At 47.1% G+C, this 25,702-nt stretch overlaps 1 pseudogene; it reads right to left on the bottom strand.

Annotated features, from left to right (window-relative positions):
- Nucleotides 1–639: 639 nt before the first annotated feature.
- LOC147708407 (uncharacterized) lies at nucleotides 640–2,447 on the bottom strand (annotated as a pseudogene).
- Nucleotides 2,448–25,702: the final 23,255 nt, after the last annotated feature.

Genomic DNA, 25,702 nt, shown 5'->3' with positions numbered 1-25,702 from the left:
CCGGGGTTTGGTACCTTTATCGTACTGGTGCTTCTGATTGGCTTGTGCAGTCGTCATATTCTGCCTGACTATGTCCCGTATTTGTCCCAAATGTGTCTTGAGGTTTTCTACGTACTCAGGGAGCGGTCTGGTTCGGTCGGGTTCGGCCTCCCAGGCTTCTTTAGCCATATCCAACAGGGTTCGTGGGGGTCGCCCAAATAGGAGCTCATAGGGCGAATATCCAGTGCTGCTCTGAACCTTGCAGCGGATCGCAAACAGAGCCAGGGGTAGCATCTCCTCCCACCTTCTGCTCTCAAGGCCAACAGTTTTTTTAGGGTAGTCTTTAGAGTGGCGTTGTAGCGCTCCACCAACCCATCTGTCTGGGGGTGGTAAGCGGAGGTCCTTATCTGCTTAATACCGAGTCGTGAACACACCTGCCTCATCAAGGTGGACACGAAGGGGGTCCCCTGGTCAGTCAATATTTCTCTAGGGAAGCCTACCCTACAGAAAATCGAGGTCAAGGCTTTAGCAATGTTCTGAGTTGTAGGTTGTCTTAGGGGTACTGCTTCAGGGAAGCGGGTGGCGTAATCGACCAGTACTAAAGCGTATCGACAACCGGTTCTGGAGGGCAACAGGGGGCCTATAATGTCCATCCCTACTCTACTGAAGGGGATATCGATCAGGGGTAGAGGCTGTAAGGGCACTCTCGGGGGTCGATACCTGCTATTCTTTTGGCACACCGGGCAGGTTCGGCAGTACAGTTTTATTTGCTGGTAGACCCCTGGCCAATAGAATTTCTCCAAGATAGCCTGTCCTGTCTTCTCGTCGCTAAAGTGGCCTCCCAGCAGATGGCTATGGGCGAGAAACAACACCTTGTCTCGGAAGGGTCCCGGGATCAGCAGCTGGGGTGGTTGTTGTGCCCCTCCCTTCCTGTACAATAGGCCGTTCTTTCTAAAGAAATAGGGACCTACTTGTAAAGGGTCTTCGTGCTCGAGAGCACGACTCCAGGCATCTTGGAGGACAGGATCCTCCTGTTGGGCGGCTCGGAACTCCCTGTCGGTTTCCCAGGGGTGTTCTTCCACTCTGACGGGAAGGACAGTGGCATGGTTCCTTTTCTCTTTCTTCTTTTGGGTTTTCGATTTGTATGGTTTACCCGAAGCCTCTTGACTTAGTTGGTCGTGTGGAAACGGGGCCTCCAACCACCACTTTTCCAGGGAGTTGGTGGTCTCATGGAGAAGACGAGGTAGTCCAGAGTAATCACTGCCCAGTATCACTTGCTCCGGGAGGGACGGAATGAGGCCAACGGTGAGCGTAGTACCCTGATCAGTCGGGTGTTGAACCCGAACCCTGGCGGTGGGGTATAGTTTTGTGTCTCCATGTACACACTGGATGGCTACCGTACCGGTTACTGGTCCCACAGGGTTTGGTAGCTCTTATGGACGGAGTACACTTTGTCTGCAGCCTGTATCAGCAAGGGCTAGAACAGGGTGTCCCTCAATCCGTACTGGGCAATGAAATCTAGGAGGGCTAGGATCTGTGGGGAAGCATACGTAATTCTTGGCGAGACCCACCTCCATTGGTTCGTCTTTCTGGGGACACACTCGCGCAATGTGTCCATATCCTCCACAGTGATAGCACTGGGGACCGGGTGGGGGTGCCCGCGGTACAACCGGGTATGGGAACAAAGGGGGTAGTTCCGGCTTCTTGGGTAGGGGAGGTCTCGGTGGTCGGGTCCCAGTGTGTGGCTGAGAACGATGTGGATGCTCGTCTTTGGGCCTCTGAAAGTCTTGGTCGCGGCTGTAAGCGCTGGCGATTTCAACCGCACTCTCAAGGGTGAGACGGGCGTGTTGGCGAACCCATTTTTGAGTTGAGGGATGCAGGGAAGCAAGGAATTGTTCCAAATATATTTTGGAGAGGATTTCTTCTTTCGTGGAGGAGGCAGGCCGCAACCAGCGATCGGTCAGGTCCCGGATGCGAAAAGAGAGGGCCCTTGGTGTTTCTTGTGGTCCTTCTTTGGCTTGGCGGAGCCTCACCCTGTAAGTCTCATCATCTATACCCAGCCGTTCCAGGATACAAGTTTTTATATCGGCATAAGGTGTTTGGCCCTGTACGTTGGCCTGTTGATACGCTGCTTGTAATTCACCGGTCAGTAGGGGTCCAAGATAATGTCCCCATCGATCAGGGGGCCAGGCAGCAGCTTGGGCCAGCCGCTCGAAATTTGTAAAAAAGAAGTCCGGGGCCTCTCCCGGGACGTACTTTTGAAGGACCACGGAGGGGAGGGAAGTGACCGGTCTTTGCTGGCCTAGTACGTCGGTGAGCTTTCCCATAGCTTGGTCCTGGGCCGCCCCCTGACCCTTCAATACGTCATGCAACTGGCCTCGGTCATCCTCGGCGGTTTTGAGAAATTGTTTCATCATTTTCCCCAGTTGTTCCTGGGTCTCTGCGAGCTTCTGTACTGTGGCCTCCATGCTTCCGGACGATCCCACTTCTGACACCAACTGTTGTCGTGGGGCGAGTGCGGGCCGGAAAAACAGGCGTGGAGGCCGTATATAGTGAGCTATGTCTGTTTATTGGGTTGTGCACAAAGTCAAGGGTACACAAGAGTCTGGTAGGGGTGTCTCCGACACGGAAGGTCCTTAGTTGCAGGTCCCACATATGGCTCGGGTACCTAATGCCGTCACCGGGAGTGCGTAAGAAAAAGCGGACAGTGAGGGAGGTGGGGAGGGGAGTATACGGTCGGGAAGAAGAGGAGGGTGTCGGAGGATAGAGTCCATGCAAGGCGTATCGTACAGGTGCCAGATCGTGAAGAAGTGCTTTACGCTAATTACAGTGGTCAGGGTGGCTTTATTCTATATACAGTGCTCAGTGAGTCCTAGATGGGGTTGTGGGGGCAGTTTACACTAGGATTATTCACACTCTAATTACACAGGAGGGGTTTGTTACTCACATGGTCCTGCCGTAGCTCTCCCGCGAGCTACGGCCGCTCTCCAGCGTCCTCCACAGGACTCCACCAGTCCTCCGTCCAGACCTCGTCGTCTTCTCCTTCTTCGTTCCGCTCTACAGGGGTGCCGCCGTCCGTTTTCTGCCACGAGTCGAACTCTCTGCACATACCGCCGCCGTCGTTTCCTCCTTTTCTTTCATCCGTCGTTGGGTAGAGGGTGGGACTTCCGGGGTCACTCGGGAATCCTTCCGGTTTCCGGTCCTTCCGGATTGGGTCCTGCAATGAGGAAGAAAACAATGGTGTCCGGGTTGCCAGGGACGCCGTCGGATCGGTCCGGGAGTCTCGGGACCCTGGGGGAAGCATCGGGTTATTCAAGGTAGGGACCGCCTTCGGTTCACAATCATCTACCGGTGAAATACCTGGTGGTGGGAGTCATTTAGTGTTGGAGAGTAACGACGAGCAGACATAGAGGATCTTGAGCGTGAATGATGACGACGACGATGATGGGAACGTTGAGAAGAAGTCGAAATATTTCGAGAGCTGCTCTCCTCGACCCACATCAACGACAACAACAGCATTAAAACCATGAACACCATCCACTCCGGCTCACCATCCGACCCCATGCCCTCACCACATCTTCAACAAAGCAAACCACATAATCGCACCCCAACTCCGGAAGATCATCAATAGCTACTTCGAGACCGCCACCTTCCCGGAAAGCTGGAAGCACGCCCAGATCAACGCCCTACTCAAGAAACCCACAGCGAACCCAAAAGACCTCAAGAACTTCCGGCCCATCTCCCAGCTCCCATTCCCGGCGAAAGTCATCGAGAAGATCGTCAACAGGCAACTGACCCACTTCCTTGAGAAGAATAACATACTGGACCCATCCCAATCCGGATTCCTCAGCAATCACAACGGCGAAACCGCCCTAATCGCTGCCAACAACGACATCAGGACCCTACTGGACAACGGCGAAACCGTGGCCCTCATCCTCCTGGACCTCTCGGCCGCCTTTGACACCATCTGCCACCACACCCTACGTACACGCCTCCACATCGCAGGGATCCATGACAAAGCCCTGGACTGGATCACCTCCTTCCTCAACGACAGAACACAGAGGTCTCCTCCCATTTTGATCTAAGCCACCAAGATCTCCTGCAACGTACCCCAAGGATCATCCCTCGGCCCAACCCTTTTCAACGTCAACATGGCACCGCTCGCCAACATCGTCCGATCACACAACCTCAACATCATCTCCTACGCTGACGACACCCAGCTGATCCTCTCACTCACCAAGGACCCCCCCACCGCCAAATCCAACCTCCACGAAGGAATGAAGGCCGTCGCCGAATGGATGCTGAACAGTAGCCTGAAACTAAGCTCAGACAAGACAGAGGTCCTCATCCTCTGCACCACCCCCTCCACCTGGGATGACTCCTGGTGGCCGCCAGAGCTAGGAGCCGCACCAACACCCACTGACCACGCACACAACCTGGGATTCATCCTGGACTCATCGCTATCAATGACTCAGCAAATTACCGCCGTCTCCTCCTCTTGCTTCAACATCCTCCGCATGCTTCACAAGATCTACAGATGGATCCTCACAGGAACCAGAAGGACGGACACCCAAGCGCCTTGAGACCCTCACGGGTGATTAGTGCGCTCTAAAAATGTTTGATTGATTGATTGATGGTGATGGCGCTTAGAATGATGGCGGGATCTAGACCTTGATCTCTGTAGTGTTACTGGAGCTTGTGGTGGAGGAGACCTAGGTGGAGGTGGCGGAGGAGGTGGAGGAGGAGGCAGAGGAGACGGCAGAGGAGGTGGAGGAGTTAAAGGCGGTGCTAGATGATGCTAAGAAGACGGGGAGTTTGTTCTAGAATACTCAGAGTCAAGTGAGGAGTAAATGCACCTTCTCTTCTTCCTAGTCACCTCAAGCCTGGGCGACGTCGATTGAGTTCTCGACATCGACGATCCTGGATGCCTCAGCGTTGACCTCCTTGTCGATGGTGAATGTCGATGGCCTCTCAATGTCGGAGAGTGCCTCAAAGTTGATCTTCGAGTATGCGACGAAGTCAAACTTCGAGTATGCCTCAACGTCAATCTCCGGCGATGCTTTGAAGGGCGACCTGGACCTCGACGGCGATCTTAATGGAGTCTTCGAATGCGGCCTGCGTGTCCGCGAGGCAAGGGACGACCTCGATAAACCTGGCCTCTACGCTGATCTTCGGTGCTTGCGATGTCAAACCTTGTATCGACGGCAAACAGGTCAGCGCCATACCTCTTCTCAACCTCGACGTCCTCGAAGTCAACCGGGACCGATGTTGTTTTTGAGCCCCTTTCTTCTTGGCACACTCCATAGAGGCTGGTAACAGAGCCCTGGTAGAGGTTCTACCCTCTCCATTCCCTGATGTCTCACCTTCAGACTGAGATTGTAGCCTTTTACGCTCCTCAGTCCCATGAAGGCGAATCTTCTCCGAGTCTTTCAGGGTACGTCTGGTAAAGTTTCTGCAGTGTTGGCAAGACTCAGGGACATGGTCCTTTGGATGACAGATTATACAGACATCAAGAGGGTCTGTCTTGGCCTTGTGTCTCCCACAAGCTGGGCACTTATTAAAGAGATGGTATTTTCTTGACAAAATGCTTGTAATTTCAGAAAAATACAGAAACAGGCGGGGAGAGACAAAAGACATCAAATAAAACAGTAACTAGCAAAATTCAATAAAGAATTTTGAAAAAAAAACAATTTTGGTCGAGCTCAATGCACGAGGATCCTGACAGCAGGAGTAAAAAAGAAAAAAACTGCCACCTGCTATGCATGATGGGATACTTGTGGTGCCTGGTTCCTTAAAGGCACAGTGTTCTTTTTTAGACATATAATGACAGTCTATGAGGCTACTCTGTCCTGCTCCTTTTATAGCTATCATAAAAAAGCGTTTGTGAGAGATATTTATACTGGTTGACACTAAAATGATCTGAAAATTGTTTATTCTGGCCCCTATTTTCTCTTCAAGATGAAGAACCTGGCTAGTGTAGCCTAGGAAAATAGGCAGCATAATCTGTCCCTTTTTCTTAAGCGTCTTTGCAGGCTTTCCTGAAGAAAGGAGAAAATCTACACTTTATATATATATATATATATATATATATACTGCTCCACGATCCCAGCACATGGGTCGGACTATTCAGCGCTTATGGCTAATGACTATACATGATAATACCCTGCAAGAGAAGAAGGAAGTTATTGACTTCAGGAAAACCAACATGAGGTTGACTCCAAGAGGCCTACTCAGCTTTGTAGACTGGAGAGAAGTGTGTTGATTTGTGAAATGCTGCTGAGTGTGTGTTGTATTGGCTCAAATGTGAAACTGCTCTATTATGTGGTTGTGGTCGGGGAGGCCTGTTGTTGTAACTGGAGAAAGACATGTGATGTCACATCATCACATGATGCACGCACTCTGCTAAATGCTATGATGACAGTTGAGAGATTGATCAGCCCAGTACATGCAGCTAGTACTTGTCCATGAGTGGTTGTAAAATTGCTATTCCTTCTCTGTTAATTATTTGCAGCAGCAGCCTATGGTCTTGCTCTCAGTCTTGGTACACTCCTCATAAAGCTTACCGTCTGTCCTTCTCCTTGATCCTATAATATTGTTTCTGTTTTACAATCTGTAGGCCTTAGTCTTCTCCAGCACAAAAGGAAAAAGCTCCATAACACTTCTGCTTACCATACTGGACCAGTTCAGCCTGGCACCCAAGAGTGACGGAGATTCTGAGAAGAATACAGATGTACCGCCCAATTTTGCAATATAGTTTAATTTTTCTTTGCATAATCATAAACTTTAGAACTGCTTGGATTTACTTCTCCATAATTTGTATTTACTATTTTTCAAACCTAGATGACAGAACATTTAGATATATAATACCTTGGTTCCCTGGGGCTGATGGACTGTTTGCAATGCATTTAACTGACATGCGTCGTACACATTCCATCATTTCCTTTCACAACAGATTGAAGATGATGTGCTGCTCACAGCTCTGATTAATATTGTTGTTGTGCGGTGTTTGTCTTTGTCACACCTTTATCCCAAATCCCCTTTCCCATCCATTTATAAAACCCCTAACCCTCTTTTCCCAGGCTATGTGATTTATTGAGATGTTATTTAATTTGCACCATAAATGGATCATACACTTGATGAAGCGGATATGGTCAAAGCGACACCAACTCACTGTGTGATCTTCTATAACTTGAGTAATAGCCCACACCAGCCCCACTTACCCATACATGCATAAATGGGGTCCCTATTTTAGCAATAAACGAACATCATTCAGGCCTTGTGTTGCATAAACACTTAACCTTGTTTACTGCTGACTTTGAGCCCACTTCTCCTGACTTGAGGATTTTGTATGTTTAGTTTTAATTAAATATGTAAATTGATACTTTTATAGCGCACTACTCACCCGCAAGGGTCTCAAGGCGCTTGTACGAATACCGCTGTGGAACCCATCCTGGCTTTCCCTGTGAGGCGTCCACTCCTGGGTACCCCCAAGGTGGAGGCCAGGCATCCTTAGCGTTGTGGGGGCCGTTGTGGAGATTAAGCAAGCTATTGCCCAGAGTTGCAGAGTGGGACTCCATGATTTCAATAGGCACCGAGGCGAGAATTATCAGGTCCGTGGAATTTTGAGCCCAAGACCAGCCGAGTCGGGGAATTGAACCCTGGTCCCGGGCTAGACCTCTGCATCAGGGTCTGCCGCTCTAACCATTGAGCCACACTGCTCCACTTCTCCACTTCTCCCAATTGTTCAAAAGTTACTGTTGCTAGTTTTTGTTACAAAATCAGGTCTTAATTGTTGTGTCATGGTGATAGTGTGATCTCAATCTTTCTAAACTTATGATATCAATATAATATATCCCACTAACTCTGTGTTTCTTTCAATCTAGTTGCCAGTGATGGATTATCCTTTGGTTAATTCTACAGTTGGAGTTCACCGAGGTGGAAGTGAGACCCTGTTAGCGCGCTAGCCTGCTACTACTACCACCACTATTAATTAAGAACCCTGGGAAACCCTGTAGTAAGAAGACTGAGAGAAGGAGCAGCCATCATTTCATCCATTTAAGTAAGAGAACTATGAGGTGAAGTGTACTAGTTTAGTTAGTAACTAACTTCTACGGAAGATGCTGTTTATCTAAGTTGTTGTAAGAAATACAGGCAATAGCAATCCCCCTCTGATGGCCAATAAAGTAACAGAGGGTTTTTGGACATTCGTGTAACTAACTTGTATAAACTTTTAAAAGTAGAATTGAAAAACAGGCTGCACTAAAAGGCAACAGTGCAAAGTAAAACACCCAAAAATATTTGAGGCACAAAGTAAAATAATGATTTCACTTTAATTTTTTAATCACTAAAAGTGTACATCTCACCCTCTCCACCCACAACAGGCCCACTCATCTCCCCAAACATCACCTTGTCCCAATCAATGTCCAAAAGAAAGAATGCCCAAAAGCCCACCTTTCCCACTCCACCTACAACAAAACTCCCTCCCACCAAAGCAGAGAATAAAAAAAGGCCATTTCAGGGCATCAACTTTGGAGTCAAGGCTTGCTCCCTCTTGGCGAAGCCGTACCAGCTCATGGACCATGTGGCTTTGGAAGCGGTCTGGTTGAGGCAGCGGTGGTGGATTGGGAGAGGGATCCCAGCTGCAGGCAGCGCTGTCAATGTTGTGGCAGGGTTGTAGGTGCTGTCGGCTGGCTGGAGGAACTGGGGCTGGGGCAGTAATGGCAGAGGCCTCCTCCTCCAGAGCCACCAGCCAGCAATATTTAGCCTGGATGGCCTACACCTGCTACTGCCGCAGCCAGACTCCTATCTCCTGCCAAGATGGTGGACCAGCAGGAGAAGCAATTTGAAGAAAAAAAATAGAAAAAAGACAAATTGTAAATAATGCTTTGTGTAAACACGTGTTTATATAGTTGCTAGTGGCACAGTAGCAGTATATTGCTAGTTAGGACGATTGAAATTTTTGATGTGGTTAGTCACAGGGCCAAGGTTGCCATACAAATGCCTCACATAAAAGAAGCACTGACTGGCTCTAAGGAATTAAGCTAGAATAATATACCAAAAGATTAAAACAAAGTGATTTTTTTCTTTTAAAAGATTTCCTAGTAAACAAAAAACTAAACTAACACTTTGTGTGAAAAAAACTAAAAATAAATCACCTCTCATCATTGAGTAAGGCATTGCTCTCTATGCAGCACAAGTATTCTTCTTCTTGGCTTAATTAATAGAGGCATGCTAGCGCATCCGGTTCTTTGCTACTCTCAGCATGTAGCTGTAATGGACAATGTATTATCTTAATTTAATTCCAATTGCCCTACTCTTCTCCAATTGCTTTCAATTGCTACCCTGACTCCAAAGAGGCAGATGAACAATAACAATACGTCACACACATCACATATAAAACTCAGATATCCTGGCTTTCATAAGTAAACAGGAGAAAAATTGATGTACTGCAGTACAGGGAAATGGGAACAGGGATGCTTTTATTTGTCACGTTCATCAAAGAGTATCCCATTGCCAAAATCTAAATCAGGCACTTAGTCCCACTTGACTCCCTGGCCTCTTTCTCCACCACAAATTATTTTCAACAAATACCTTTTCTTGGCAGCAAGGAAACTTACTCTACTGCAGGGTATGTTAGAGGGATTGAGGTAGGTAGAGGTTTTGCTATGGAATAGTTGAGTGTCACTGATCTGTGCTAAGCAGTGGCTTAGTCAATCATTGTATTTGGCAAATGATGAAAGGGAAAAATGTGAACAGGCGTAACCATAAGTCCATTATGGAAGACATGAAATATATATACATGAATCAGTTGACTTGAAAATTTGGCACATGCCAAGAATGGATTTTTAAATGTTTCTCGTGGGCTGGGAAAAAACTTAGGAAAGAATACATGAGTAAAGTACTAGTAGTGGGTAAATGAGTGGTCAGTGGGAAACGCACCCTGTTTTCAGTTTGTAATGCATTGAAAACTTTGTAAATGCTGTATTAACTGAATCAAAGGCACATTACACAGCCAACACTGCAGTGCCAACTTGAAACATGCTGGAGTTAACGGCCCGGGTGGCAAAATGCTGTGGGCAGGGAAGTGATGCATGCTGATAAGTGGGATATCTGCCTCGCTTAACAAATACAGTGAGTATACTTAATCTATCAATGAGCAAGCAATGTGATTTACCACTAACCATCCCTACTTCCGCTGGGACCCCCTCCAACTCCTCTTCCACAACAACTGCACTGGCACTGCTGCTGGCCTCGGCATTCACGGTCTGTGCAGCTAGAAAAAAATGACTCCTTTTTTTACGCCAGATATGCCTCCCTTTATTAATACTTTTTTTTAAAAATACAACTGCAACACCTCATTTGAGTTCAGTTAGCAGTATCTTCTATCAATATTATCACTTTGGTCCGTTTATTGCCATTGGTTCACAATGTTGGAAAAGCCGGTAGTCAGGCCAATAAAAATGTTTTTGTAATAGAGGGGCAGAGCTATGATGACTGAGTCATTAAAGTACAATGAAGGAGTGGATAAATGCTCAATAAAGGACATACAGTGTTGATTGGCAAATGCAAAATGTGGGACCTCATACTTTCCTGCCATGCTGCACTGTCATGGAAACTGCTGGTACACAAATTAATTATAGCACAACATTGGGGGTGAGTGGGGCTCACCATGACCATGGCCACTCTATTGTTTTAACTGTTTGATCATGAGCAGGAAAAATAAACCCTTCTCAACAAACATGCGTGGTGAAGAATATACTAGCTTACTTGGGTCTCCAATCTTTACAGTAGAGAGGAAAAGATTTGTAACAAAGCAGAAGAAAGCTACAGAATAGTACAGACAGGTGGAAGTCAGCTACAGAAACATGAAACTTAGAAAAATAGGAGAATGCAGGGATAACAAGAATTTTACAAAATTAGATAGATGATTGGAAATAAACGGAGACAGTATAAAAATATATACAAGGAAAATAAATATTCTAATAGTGGGGAGAGGTGAAACATAGGTAAATGAATAATAAAAGAACTAACTGGGGCAAGGAGAACCAATAACAGTGTCTGTGGCGCTAGTGGTGGCAGCTCCTCCTTTAACTGTCATGGAAAAGCTCTCTTATCCTTTGTTGCTGATATAAACACCACCCGCAGAGACCGTGCCAGGGGAGGACTACAGCTCCCAAACTCCTCGGTCTCCTTGCTCCACAACTGATGTGCCCGGAAGTGCCTAAAAGCAACGTCACGGCCCGTGGCTGCTGAAGTCCATACCACCAGCAGAGACCAAGCCAGGGGAGGACTACACCTCTCAGACTACCTGGTCTCCCTGCTGCACCATTGACGCGCCCGGAGGTGCCTACAAGCAAATTCACGGCCCTGCAGGTTGTGACGCACGTGGGCTGAGCCCGAGCCAAGGGTGGGCCCATATGCTGCCATCCTAGTCCAAAGGAGCCTGGGCTGGGCGACCCCTCTAAAACATTGACACCAACATTGACATTGAAGGTACTATAACACTTATAATTGAGCCCTAGAACTGCGTTCTGTTGCTGACCTGAGGCTCATAATTAAGGCCCTTTGGATATTCCATCTAGTAGGACATGGGGAAGAGGAAAGTGACTGAGGGTGGACTTGGGGAATCACATTTGAAAGTAAAGTAAACCAAGAAGGGTTTAAAACATGCTGGGGGCAACTGCGTTCTCGATAGACTTGACAGTCTTGTGTCTGAATGTGTAAAAATACTGGATTCTCCTGTGCCTCCAGTCACTTGCAGTGCTAGCAGTCCCAAGTCTCCAACTACAACAGCCATTCTTAGATTGCCCAAATGCACACCCCATATCCCCACATTTTCAAAAAGTACTCTATATGTACCACAAGGCCTGACTCTCCAAAATTACAGGTCGCCAAGATGGTCAGACCAGAAAGCCCAGCAAACGTACAGCCACATGAGTAGCTGGGCTCAGTCGTCCTCGGTAGTAACAGATTTGCAACCCTCGCAGCTATGCTAGATGACCCTAAAGCAGAGAGAGCAGGCATGAATGTTGAAGGTGAAAGCAAAGAGGTGGGGGTGGGGGATGAGCATGGGGCCAAACATGTACCATATAGTGAGCTAGCTTTGCCTGATGATAATGTCCTATCAATCATCAGCAATTTAAGAGCAGAAGTAGCGTCCGTTAATTTGCTAATACTTGATCTGAAAGGCCAGGTCAGCCTTCTACTGGCTAAAAACAGGATTCTCACTGACCAATCAACTGCCCTAGTCCGCCAGGCTGATAAACCCAGTGAAGTGGATCCAGTCTTGCTTCTGGCAGGACACCCTCAATGCCTGCCTAGTTCTAGCAATTAAGTTCCTAGGTTTAATCTCCGAGAAATAAGGAGTAACAAGTTTCCGGAGAAACAGGGGGACACTCGGTGCACAACCAAGGGGCCCTCTGGTAATGGTGAAACACAACACTATAATGATGCGCAGTTTAGAAGTAACAGCAGTAATATTCCAGAAAGAGAGGTGCACAGAGCCCCCCCAAATTACCAGATGGGATCTATATGACAAATGTCAGAAAAAGTAACTCTAACCAGAAGTGGCATGGTGAAGATTCAGTTAGGAACAAAGCAACACACTGGATTAGGCATGTCAGATGTTATAGGTCAGTAATTAGGGAGGGCATTCTGCGAGTAAGTAGGTAACCCCCTCCCCATAGTCCAACAGATTACATTGAACTGACCCTGGTAGATGGTAGGTTGGTTCACAACTTAGTTTCTTTGGAAGCAAGACCATGCCCATTGGGGAACACTATCATCCAATCCAAGTATCAGCCCCCTTTAGGCACTCTATATTCTGGTCAATATTTGATTTTGGCCACTAACTACTGACTGAACTGGCCTACCCCAACCCAAGTTTCGAAGAACTTTCCAGACCCTTTATCCTCACTTGAGGAGAGCTGTAATACCACTAGCAGTCTGGAATGTTTTGGGGTTTAACCATATGGGGGGCATTCCACCTTCTGTAATCCATAATTGACAGACCCATGCTGAGGTGTTGACCTCGAGACCTAGCCCCCTTAACACCCCTATGTCCCAGGTCATGGAACGTGGCAGGGGTAAAGACAAAGCTGACACTTCTGCATTAAATCCAATTCATGGGATCTTTTCACATCTGCTTACTTCAAGAAACCTGGAGTACTACCCCATCACATATGCCGGATTACCTAGCGTCTCATCGCCCGCTATCCAGAAAAAAGTTGGCCGTCCTGCAAGGGGACTGCTAGTTTGGGTGATGATAGAACTTAATTGGCAGGTTTGAGAGCTCCCCTGTAATAACCCATATATTTTGAGTATTCAATTAAAGGGGAAAACAGGTAGCACCCTGGACATCTCCACTTTTTATGTGAGAGGAACTAGGGGTGGTGATACGTCCACTACCCTGCAAGATCTCGATGCGCTTTTCGGGGCAAGACACTTCTCGCATTGTTTGATTTTAGCGGGCAATTTTAACGTGACGTGACGAACCTCTGAGAAAGGAGGGTTATATTGAGGAAAGAGAAGAGGATGATTAGTGGCTAGTCCCCCAACTTGATCTGCCTCCAGCCCGGAAATGCTTCCAAGTAGCACTGCAACTAATAGCCATTACCCTTGGGTATGGGCTGAGGGCCACAAACGGGCGGAGTAAGTCAGATAAAATGGGTGCCAAAACATTTAATCGATCTGAGAGAATTAGCCGCATTGATTACTTTCTTCATTGACATAAGGCTCTGGCCATTGTTAATAGATGTTTGTAGGATGAAGTGTAGATAGCGACCACAATCCTCTATGCATGAGCCCCACATCACCCTGTAATGGGACTTCCATTAGGCCCAGAACTTTTACATCGACTAGAGTACTCCTCCCATCAAACGATAATTGCTGCTCAAAGTTAGCATAAGGTGATTTTGGATGAGACCACGCTCCAGTCCCTCAATCTCCAATTATGTGCATGTTTGGTAAAATTTAGAGCCATGCTCAACAACCCGGAAATGACAGGAAGATATTCCTCATGGACATTCCAGTTTTTTAAACAACTGGCTGCCCAATTTAGCGATCCTATTCCACACTCGCAGCAGAATTGCCAGGCACCATCACGGACTGTCTGTTTTAACCGTGAGTGCAGGCAGCTTAAATGGCAGTTAGAGTCTGCCCTTGGATCCAACTCAACTGAGATAGTAAGAGACCTGATAAAGTCCAATAAAAAACCTCAAGTAAGAGCTAAATTGGAGTGGGACGATAATAAGTGGAGGCTTATTTAGAGAGGCATGTGCCTGGGGCACGACCACGACCCTGCGTCATGCCCCGACTGCCGGGCCATGCCTCTGAAACTTTGAGGGAGCGGTCCCGAAGGTTGCTTGAGTCCCATGGGAGGTCCAGGGACCGCTTGCGGAGCTGGCACCATTGTTCGACGAAGTCTTGGCACTCGGGGTCAGCTAAGGCGAAGCACAAGAAGTTGAAGAAGCAACGTCGCTCTTCGCCTTCCTCTAGCCTGTCGCGCGACACGGCTGAGAGTGCAGGTGGTGTCACCCCCGTGGCTCCAGTGGCGCCTACGCACTTGCCAACGGCCTACCAGCCCTTCCCAAATCCGTTTGTGACTCCGGCCCAGCTGCAGGAATTTCTGTCAGCCATGGCCCGCCTCTTTGGCCCGTCGGGCCCTGCCAGTGCGCCTTCAAGCTCCACGGGTCCAACTGGGGGTCCTCGCCCTTCTTTGTTGCCGGCTCCGGCCCGATGTCATCAATGGCTCTGGCCTCGGTGCCGCAAGAACCCCATGGATCCATGCATGGATCCCAGCTGAATTCGGTTGGCCTCGTACGACCTCCACCGACATCTATGGCACAGCCGCCGGCGTTGGCCAGCTCCCTGGCCGATGCCATCCCCGGCTTCCAACACGACATGGAGACGGTGCCGGACCGATCGACGTCAATAGGAAATTTCTATCCCTTTCTCCATCCTCCTCCTTCTTTTCCACCTGCCCAGCAGGTTACGGGGGACAGGGAGGACTGGGAGGTGTCTGAAGACCCTCTTGCAGCCCAATGCGAGTTAGACCCGGACTGGGAAGAGGATTTGGAGGACGCAGGTGGACTGGATTTTTCTCCAGAACCTGGTGAACTGTCTCCTTCTACCGTGGTTACAGAGGAGGGTGGTACTTTTTCAGTGGTGTTGCATAGGGAAGCCAAGGCTCTCCACTTTAAGCTCCCTACAGTGGCTGTCAGGACTAACCTCCTGACAGAAGTGCTTTGGCCGGCGGCTTTCTCTGTGGAGCCACTGCTGGCCTTCAATGACGCACTTTCCGACGTTCTTTTGGGCACCTGGTCCAGGTACATCACAGGGGCTCCTGTGGATAGGAACGTGGCCCGACGCCATTGCCCGGCCCCGGGCGACCCCATTTTCCTCTCCCAACAACCTACCCGAGAGTTTGGTTGTCCAAGCCTCTGCGTCCCCAAGTGCATTCCCTTCTGCACCTCCGGACAGGGAATCCAAGAAACAGGAGCAGTGTGGGAAAAAGATTTTCTCTTCCGCCAGTTCAGAGATGCGGTCTGTGAACACCACATGCCCCTTGGGCCATTGTTCCCACTCTGTGTGAGATACGGTGGCGCAAGTGCTGCCTCAGTGTCCGGAGTGTACTTTCCCAAGCTATTACTGAGGGGAGAGATGCAGTCAAGTTCACGATTCGTGAACTTGGGCAGAGCGACTTCCACGACAGTAGCGCTACTCCATTACGCTTGGCTTAGGACAACTGGCTTTTCTGGGGATGTCCAGAATACTCTGATGGACATGCCTTTTGATGGCACTCGCCTTTTTGGCGACAAGGCAGATAGTGCGTTGGAGCGTTTTAAGGATCGGCGGGCTACAGCCAAGTCCTTGGGCCTTTCGGCCACACGCACTCCTTTCGGCTTCTGCTTTTCGCTCCTTTCGTCGTTTTAGGGGGGTGCCCAAACACGTTTGTTTCAAAGCCACAGGCCTGCGCAGCAAGAGTCTCAGAGCACACGGGGATGTGGGACCCGCTGTGGTAGGTCACGGGGCCATCGGGCAGGTCAGTCCACCACCTCCCTTGCCACCACTGCCTCCAGACCTTCCTAGTCCAGTGTTTCAGGCCCACCAAACGCAAGTGGGTGGCAGGATTCACCATCACCTCCCCCACTGGCGCAACATCACTTCGGAAAGGTGGGTTTTACAGAAGGTCCGAAGGGGCTACTATCTCCCCTTCGAGACTGCCCCTCCAGCCATGCCAACTCAGTACCACAGCATGTTGGGATCACTTGGCACTTCTCCAGCAGAAAGTTGTGGCCCTCTTGGCCAGGAGGGCCATTGAGCGCGTTCCGACGCCAGAAGTAGGTTGTGGTTGTTACTCCCACTACTTCTTGATTCCAAAGAAGGACAAGTGCCTGCGTCCTATCTTAGACCTTCAGAACGTCAATCGCTTCCTCCGGAAGGCGAAGTTCAAGATGCTCACACTTGCTCAGGTCTTGTCTGCTCCAGACCCGCAAGACTGGATGGTAGCGTTGGACTTGCAGGACGCTTATTTTCATACCCCCGTACTGACGGCCCACGGCGTTACCTGCGGTTCACAGTATGCCACGAGCACTTTCAGTTCACCATGCTCCTGTTTGGCCTTACCAGCGCCCATCGGGTGTTCACGAAAGTGATGGCTGTGGTCGCAGCTCATCTGCGCAGATCAGGGGTTTCAGTCTTTCGCTATCTCGACGACTGGCTGTTGAAGGCGGGCTCGCCCCAGGCAGTCGTCTCCCCAATTTTTAAACTTCTGATACCTAGATCTCTATTTGAAAATTCTCTGAGTCTAAGTAATCAATTTTAGTCATCACGATAATTTTGAGCACTGCACTTTATTAATACTACTAAGTAGAGGAATGACTGACATAGACTTTCTATGTTATCCTGACACTAATATGGTCGGGAGTGGTTTTGAATAATTATCAACTCCCACATGATGAAATTCCACCAACTGGGTGGTCTGATGGGATTTATTCAAACCTTTGGGACTAATCAGTCTTTTGTTTCATCTGCAACTATATCCTATTTTTTCACAGTCACATGTCCAGACACACACCACCTCCAGACTTGATCTACTCTCTTGTGTATTTTCTACTGTATTTGGGGAGCGAGTAGACAGGTCGTTAAACATTCCCCTCGACCCTCCACACCATTGTTTTTTGAGTCGTCTCCCAGCTCCAGACTACAGCCGACCTCCTGCATTTGCTGTGGTTCTCCATCAATATGCCGAAGTGACACCTGATTCCCTCCCAGAAGCCACTTTTTATCGGAGCAGTTCTGGACACAGCGCAGTTTCGGGTTTATCCTCCCAAACAGCGAGTCCGGGGGTATACAGTCATAATATTGATTAAAAAATATCGATTGGCCAAAATATCGAGTTAAAAATATAGAATGGACACAATATCGAATGGACAGAATATAGACTACAAAAATATCGAATGAAATAGTAAAATATCGAATAGAATAGCATTAATATCGAATCCAAAATATAGAATGGACAAAATATCGACTGGACAGAATATAGACAACAAAAATATCAATTTTGAGGTAAGTAAGTAAATATCAATTTTTGTAAGTGTTTTTTATGTTACTATATGTTTGAAAAGTGTATATTTATTTTAGAATTCATTTTAATTAATTAATTTAATTGTATTTTATTTTTGCGTAATATAATTCTGTAGTGGGTTGTGGATTTATAGGGGAATAGGGTGGGAAGTAATTTAAATATAATTAATTAAATATGTTAATTTATTTATTGGTATTTATGTTGAATTAATTGGTCATTAATTATTAATTGGTCATTATATAAAATATAATTGGTAATTAATTTAATTAATAATTATGTTAATTAAATTAATGTATTTTCTGCAGCGAGTTGTGGGTTTATAGAGATATAGGGTGGGAAGTAATTTAAATATAATTAATTAAATATATTAATTTATTTATTGGTATTTATGTTGATTAATTGGTAATTAATTATTAATTGGTAATTAATTGAAATATAATTGGTAATTAATTTTAATTAATTGATAATTATGTTAATTAAATTAATGTATTTTCTGCAGCGGGTTGTGGGTTTAGAGGGGAATAGGGTGGGAAGCAATTTAAATATAATTAATCAAATATGTTAATTTATTTATTGGTATTTTAAAAAAATTAATTGTTAATTAATTATTAATTGGTAATTAATTAAAATATAATTCGTTAAGTTTTAATTAATTGATTAATTGATAATTATGTTAATCTTATTAATTTCTTTTCAGTAGTGGGTTGTGCGTTTATAGGGGAATAGTGTGGGAAGTAATTGAATTATAAATAATTACATTTTTAAATTAATTTATTGCTTATTTTTGTTGTAATATTAAATTTTGTATTATTTGTTCATTAATTTAGTGTTAATTGGTAAATAATTTGTATTAGTAGGTAATTTTTTTAATAATTAAATTTCATTTGTATTTTTAATTGATTCATTAATATATTATATAAAATTGTTAATTATTTTGTATTATTTGTAATTGGAATTAATATTTAATTTAATTTTATTCATATATGAAGTATTTACTTTACCTACTGTTGCACTCACTGGAGTGGGAATAGTAATTTTTACCCCTACGCTATCCAACGCTTTCCCTACTGTTGCACTCTCTGGAGTGGGAATAGTAATTTTTACTCTCCCGCTATCCAACGCTTTCCCTACTGTTGCTCTCTCTAGAGTGGGAATAGTAATTTTTACTCTCCCACTATCCAACGCTTTCCCTACTGTTGCACTCATTGGAGTGGGAATAGTAATTTTTACCCCTACTCTATCAAACGCTTTCCCTTCTGTTGCACTCACTGGAGTCGGAATAGTAATTTGTACCTCTACGCTATCCAACGCTTTCCCTACTGTTGCACTCTCTGGAGTGGGAATAGTAACTTTTACCCTCCCGCTATCCAACGCTTTCCCTACTGTTGCACTCACTGAAGTGGGAATAGTAATTTTTACCCCTACGCTATTTATTTATTTTATTTTATTTATTTTAGCGATTTCTACAGCGCCTGGTGACCCAAGGGTATCCCCGCGCTATGAGCTTGAACCTATTGAGAGGGGAGGTAGCCGAGGGGTGTTATTTGGGGAACAAATGGGTCTTAAGTTTTTTTCGGAACGCAAGGAAATTGGATTCCAGTCTGAGGGCGCGAGGGAGAGCGTTCCAGCCTTTGGCCGCCTGAACGGAGAATTGACGACCTCCTGTGCGGACTTTTCTAAATCTGGGGATGAGGACTAGATTCTCATTCTGAGATCGTAGCGATCTGGTTGCTGTATAGGGTGTGATCATTTTCTTAAGGATCGCTGGGCCAGACCCGTTGTAAAGCTTGTGTGTGGTACACATTGCTTTAAAGTGAACCCTTTGGCGAATAGGGAGCCAATGCAGGGTTTTGAGGGCTGGCTTGGCAGATGTTCTGGAAGGGGTGTTGGTGATCAAGCGTGCTGCCGCGTTTTGTGTCCGCTGGAGTTTCGAAATGGTAGCCTCAGGAGCTCCCAAATAGACCAGATTGCTGTAATCTAAACGGGACAGCACTAGGCCCTGGATGAGGAGCTTTCTGGACATAGGAGGGAGTAGGGGCAGGATTTTACGAGTCGTACGCATGAGCCCAAAACATGTGCCCGCGGTTTTGGTTGCCTGGGTCCTCATCGTGAGTTGTGGCTCTAGCCACACCCCGAGAGTCTTGATTTCAGATTTAGGGAGGGGAATTTCGCCGAACACATCAGGCCATATAGTAGGAGGAATCGTAGCCCATTGCTTACCGAGTAACATAACCTCTGTCTTTGTCCCGTTTAGTTTCAAAGATGATTCGTTCATCCAGTTGTGAATGTTTATAAGGCAGTTGGTCAGGTTTTCAGGATGGTCAGTCAGCTGGGACAGGGAGACGACTAGTTGGGTGTCATCGGCGTAACTCACCATTTTAATGTTATACGGTGTTATCACGTCCTCGAGGGGGGCCATATAGACATTAAAAAGCGTGGGGCTTAGGGAAGAGCCCTGTGGGACGCCGCTAGTGAGTGGGAGGGTGGAAGAGTGGTGGCTGTCATCCCATACTTGAAAGGTGCGTCCTGTAAGATAGGATTCGATCCATTTGATAGCTGTCCCGGTAAGTCCTGCATTTGCCAATCTGCTCAGAAGGACACGGTGGTTGACCGTATCGAAGGCTGCACTTAGATCCAGGAGGATCACTGCCACTGATCCTCCTGAATCTAGTAAGCCCCTTGCCTCTTCAATCACCGCAAGCAGTGCGGTGTCCGTACCGTGGCCTGGGCGAAATCCGGTTTGTGATTGTCTGAGTAGTTTGTTCGTTTCAAGGAACTGAGATAATTGGGAGTTTACTAATTTCTCTGTGACTTTACTGATACCAGGGAGTAGGGATATTGGCCTATAGTTGGATAGGTCCGAAGGATCTAGCTGGGGTTTTTTTAAGAGTGCTTTGACCACAGCACTCTTCCAGCTGTCGGGGACGGTTCCATGGGAAAACGAGCAGTTGATAAGGTCCGTAATGGTAGGAACAATTACTGAGGCTACTGTCTTGAGGAACCTGATAGGGGCTGGGTCCAGAGGAGATCCACTTTTCATTTTTGCAAGGGTTCGCTCGACCTCTGCGGGGGTGACAGGTCGGAAAGTCTTGAGCGAAGGGCGACAGATGCTTTCAGTTGGTTCAGGAGCAGTACTCCTTTCCGTGAAACTGGGAAGGCTGGGGGGAGGGAGGGAGGCCAGGATACGGGTAATCTTCTCGTTGAAGAAGTTGGCCAACTCGTTACTTCTGTCAACTTTGGGTGTATTGGAGGAGGAGGTGGTGGGGACCTTGGTCAGCTCTTTGACGATCAAGAAAGATTCTCGGGCTGAATTGGATGCTTCTTGTATACGTAAGTTATAGTAGGAAGCTTTGGCTGATTTGATAGCCTCTTTATAAATTTTGACCGCAGATTGATAAGTTTGATTGATTAAGCTATCCAATGCTTACCCTACTGTTGCACTCTCTGGAGTGGGAATAGTAATTTTTACCCCTACGCTATCCAGCGCTTTGTCTACTGTTGCACTCTCTGGAGTGGGAATAGTAATTTTTACTCTCCCGCTATCCAATGCTTTCCCTACTGCTGCACTCATTGGAGTGGGAATAGTATTTTTTTCCCTCCCGATATCCAACGTTTTCCCTACTGTTGCACTCACTGGAGTGGGAATAGTAATTTTTAATTTCCCGCTATCCAACGCTTTCCCTACTGTTGCACTCTCTGGAGTGGGAATGGTAATTTTTACCCCTACGCTATCCAATGTTTTCTCTACTGTTGCACTCACTGGAGTGGTAATAGTAAATGTATCCCTCTCGCTATCCTACGGTAAAAATATTGTATATGTTTTGTTAATAATATGTATATATATATATATATATTTCCGCAGCTAATCATCATCAGTTGAATCAGATTCGGGAGGCACAGCGGGGCTCATAACACCATCATCTTTATTCGTTGAACATCAGGGCATGACGCATTTCGGAGGGTTTCCTTTATCAAACGCCCTCAATGTCCCAGTGCCTCTGTTACACACAGACCCCTTTTCCCTGTCTTTTATGCTCTCCAACACTGAAGTAGTGTGGGGCACCTCAAAAACGTGGCACGGATTCGTCGTGATTCCTCACGTGTACTCCATTACCCAGCAGGCAGCATTTCTAACCTGCTGTCGGCGGCTCCGTTATCGGCGTGTTTTTCATTTTCCCCATTGGAAGGCCGATGTGCTACGAGTTCAGGTGAGGGCTGGGGCATTCGTTCTGGGCTGTGGTGGTGTATTTGTCCCGCATTCCCAGCCTTAGAGTGTCTTTGCCCGCAGCGTCGGGGATACCAGTAAAGTAGCAGTTCCCTCCATAAAGTATGGACTGTCCGATTGACAGCGTCACTCTGTTGCCTCAGTACCGCAAGGCAGTCCAAGAGTCTCCGTACATGCTAACGACTCCTGGAACACTTAAGGGAGTGCCTTCCCAGCGCTCCGCCGCTTCAAGCCGCCACACGTTAAATATTTCCGCAGCTAATCATCATCAGTTGAATCAGATTCGGGAGGCACAGCGGAGCTCATAACACCATCATCTTTATTCGTTGAACATCAGGGCATGACGCGTTTCGGACGGTTTCCTTTATCAAACGCCCTCAATGTCCCAGTGCCTCTGTTACACACAGTCCCCTTTTCCCTGTCTTTTATGCTCTCCAACACTGAAGTAGTGTGGGGCACCTCAAAAACGTGGCACGGAGTCGTCGTGTTTCCTCAAGTGTACTCCATTTCCCAGCAGGCAGCATTTCTAACCTGCTGTCGGCGGCTCCGTTATCGGCGTGTTTTTCATTTTCCCCATTGAAAGGCCGATGTGCTACGAGTTCAGGTGAGGGCTGGGGTATTCGTTCTGGGCTGTGGTGGCGTATTCGTCCTGCATTCCCAGCCTTACAGTGTCTTTGTCCGCAGCGTCGGGGATACCAGTAAAGTAGCGGTTCCCTCCATAAAGTATGGACAGTCCGATTGACAGCGTCACTCTGTTGCCTCAGTACCGCAAGGCAGTCCAAGAGTCTCCGTACATGCTAACGACTCCTGGAACACTTAAGGGATATATATATATATTTTTAAATTTTTTTCTGAGCTGGAGTAATAAACTCTTTTGTGAATAATTCAGAACTTTGTGTGCCGCATTCCTTTTGAGAAAATTGAATGTTTGGGCCTGGATTCGGCCCCTATGCAGAGCACCCACAGCTGCGCGCCCGGAGTCGAAGGATCACTTTGCAGAGAAATATATATATATATATATATATATATATATATATATATATATATATATATATATATATATATATATGTGTGTGTGTTAAAATTATTATTATTTTTTTTAAGTTACATTAATTATTTATTACTTTTAAGTTTATTTAAGTATTTTAAGTATGTTTGAATTAATTATATTTATTATTATATTAGTTTAAAATTACTTTTAAGACATTTAAAAAATTCGATATTTTTGTACTTACCTGTTTGTAGATAGGAAGTCGATATTCTGGCATTCTATATTTTCTCCACAATTTTTTGGCAGGTCAATATTTTACTCCTCGATATTCTGTCAGTGATCCGATTAAGGGACATTCGGGGTATGACTCAGATCTTTCGGCTCTTGTCCTGGGTTTCAGTCAGGATGACCTTGAGGCTGCTAGACCTCATGGCCTCCTGGATCCTGCCGAGCAATCATGCCAGATGGCATATGGGGGCTCTGCAGTGGGATCCGAAGTTCCAGTGGGAGCAGTATCAAGGGGACCTGTCCGAGTACGTCCAGATCTTGGAGGACACTGCACAACCAGCATTGGGACAGCGGCAGATCACTCTCCCTTGCCCAACCGGAGCACACTGTGGTGACAGATGTGTCCCTCCTGGGATTAGGCAGCCACATGGCAGATGCGGAGATCAGAGGACTCTGGTCTCCGGAGGAGTCCAGGCTCTATATTAACCTTCTGGAGCTCCGGGCAATGCTACCTGCATTGAAGGCATTTCTTTCCTCTGTCAAGGGGAGAGTAGTGCAGGTGTTCACAGACAACACCACAGCCATGTGGTACTCCAACAAGCAAGGCGGGGTGGGGTCGTGAACCCTATGTCAGGAGGCTCTGCGTCTCTGGACATGGTTGGAATGTCAAGGCATTTCCTTGGTGGTTCAACACTTGGCAGGTTCTTTGAACGCCAGGGCGGACAAACTCAGCCGCAGGTGCATGATGGATCACAAATGGCGTCTTCACTCTGAGGTGACGCAGGGTCTCTTTCAACAGTGGGGAGAGCCTTGGTTAGATCTATTCGCCAACGAAGAGAACGTGCAGTTCTGCGCATTGTGATTTCCAAGGCGGCACTCACACGGCGCCGCTTGTCGTCATGAGTGGAGTTGCGGTCTATTGTACGCCTTTCCGCCTATACCACTTCTACTCAGAGTGCTGAAGAAGACCAGGCGCGACAGGGCCCAAGTCATTCTTGTGGCCCCGGACTGGGCTTGAAGAGTTTGGTATCCCGAGCTACTCAGTATGAGCATGGATCCCCCGATCCGACTGCCTCTTCGGGAGGATCTTCTGTCGCAGCAGCAGGGGACGGGCCTCCACCCGAACCTGTCCAGCTTCCACCACCATGCGTGGAGATTGAGCGGCAACAATTGATTCCATTTGACTTGCCTCCTGAAGTCTGTGATATCATTCTGGCAGCCAGGCGTCACTCCACTAAATCGGTATACGTCTGCAGGTAGAACAAATTTGTGGCATGGTGCACAGCGAAGGCTGTGCATCCCCTTTCTGCCCCTCTTTCAGAAGTGCTTTTGTTCCCTCTTTCTTTGGCCCAACAGGGCTCTGCTCTGAGCACTATTAAGGGCTATCTTTCTGCAATTTCGGCCTTTCTCAGGCTCCCTGATCAGCCCTCTCTTTTCAAGTCCCCTGTTGTAAGTAGATTTCTCAAAGGCATTACTCACCATTTCCCTCCTATTCAGTTTGTGATGCCACAGTGGGACTTGAATCTGGTTCTTACCTATTTGATGTGCATTCCTTTTGAGCCGCTTCACAACTGTCCTCTTCGTTTACTAACTTTGAAGACTGCTTTCCTGGTTGCCATCACCTCCGCTAGGCGCGTGAGTGAGCTCCAGGCTCTTTCCTGTAAACCTCCTTTTCTGTCTGTTCATCCGGACAAGGTTGTGCTTCGCACTCGTCCTTCAGTCTTGCCTAAAGTTGTTACTGCCTTCCATATCGGGCATCTATCACCTTGCCCACTTTCTTACCACCTCGGCTCCCCTTCCAGAGAGGAAGAGAGGCTCCTCTGTCTGGACCCAAAATGTGCTCTCTCATTCTATCTGAATCGCACACAGCAGTTTCGGGTCGATGACCAGCTCTTTGTTGGCAACGTAGGCGCCAAGAAAGGCCAGGCTGTGCACAAGAGGACTATCTCCCACTGGGTTGTTTTGTGTATCAAAGCCTGTTATTCTCTGGCTAAAAAGGAACCTCTGATGGGGCTGAGCAGCCATTTTACCAGGGCGACAGCAGCTACTACTACATTGGGAGGTGGTGTCCCCCTGCAAGACATCTGTCAGGCAGCCACGTGGGTGTCGCTGCACACTTTTACTAAGTATTATTGCCTTGACAGCCAAGTCCGGAGAGACAGCTTTTTGGGCGGTTCTGTTCTCCGTGACTTTCTGGTGTGATCTTGGTTCGCAGCCCCACCACCGGGGTTGGTATTGCGGGTTATCTATTCTAAAGTAAGGAATCTATTACTAACGTGTCTCTTTCAGATGCATAAGTTACTTACCTTCGGTAACGATATATCTGTAAGAGACATTAGTTAGTCATAGATTCCTTATTACCCCACCCATCCTCCCCATTCTGCGAACTGATTTCTAGGGTTAAGGTCATCCCTTTCAGGGCCCTAGATTCAATGCACCAGTGGCCAGTAACTTGCATGGCTTTGCAATCCTGGCGCAAAAGTTGTGTACAGAACTGACATCAGTGCGCAAGGGCAGCATCTAAGTAGCTGCCGCAACGTCATCCCGGTGATCATGACGCCTACGACTGACCCGGAGCCGCACAACGCCATCTTCCAACGTGCTGGGGGTACTGCTGACGAAAACCTTCCGGATCCAGTCTGACGCCTGGGGGTTATTCTAAGGTAAGGAATCTATCACTAACTAATGTCTC

This window comes from Lissotriton vulgaris, chromosome 6 (genome assembly GCF_964263255.1).
Source record: "Lissotriton vulgaris chromosome 6, aLisVul1.2, whole genome shotgun sequence".
Classification (NCBI taxonomy): domain Eukaryota; kingdom Metazoa; phylum Chordata; class Amphibia; order Caudata; family Salamandridae; genus Lissotriton; species Lissotriton vulgaris.
Note: the sequence above shows the minus strand (reverse complement) of the source record. Positions and strands in the feature narration are given on the sequence as shown.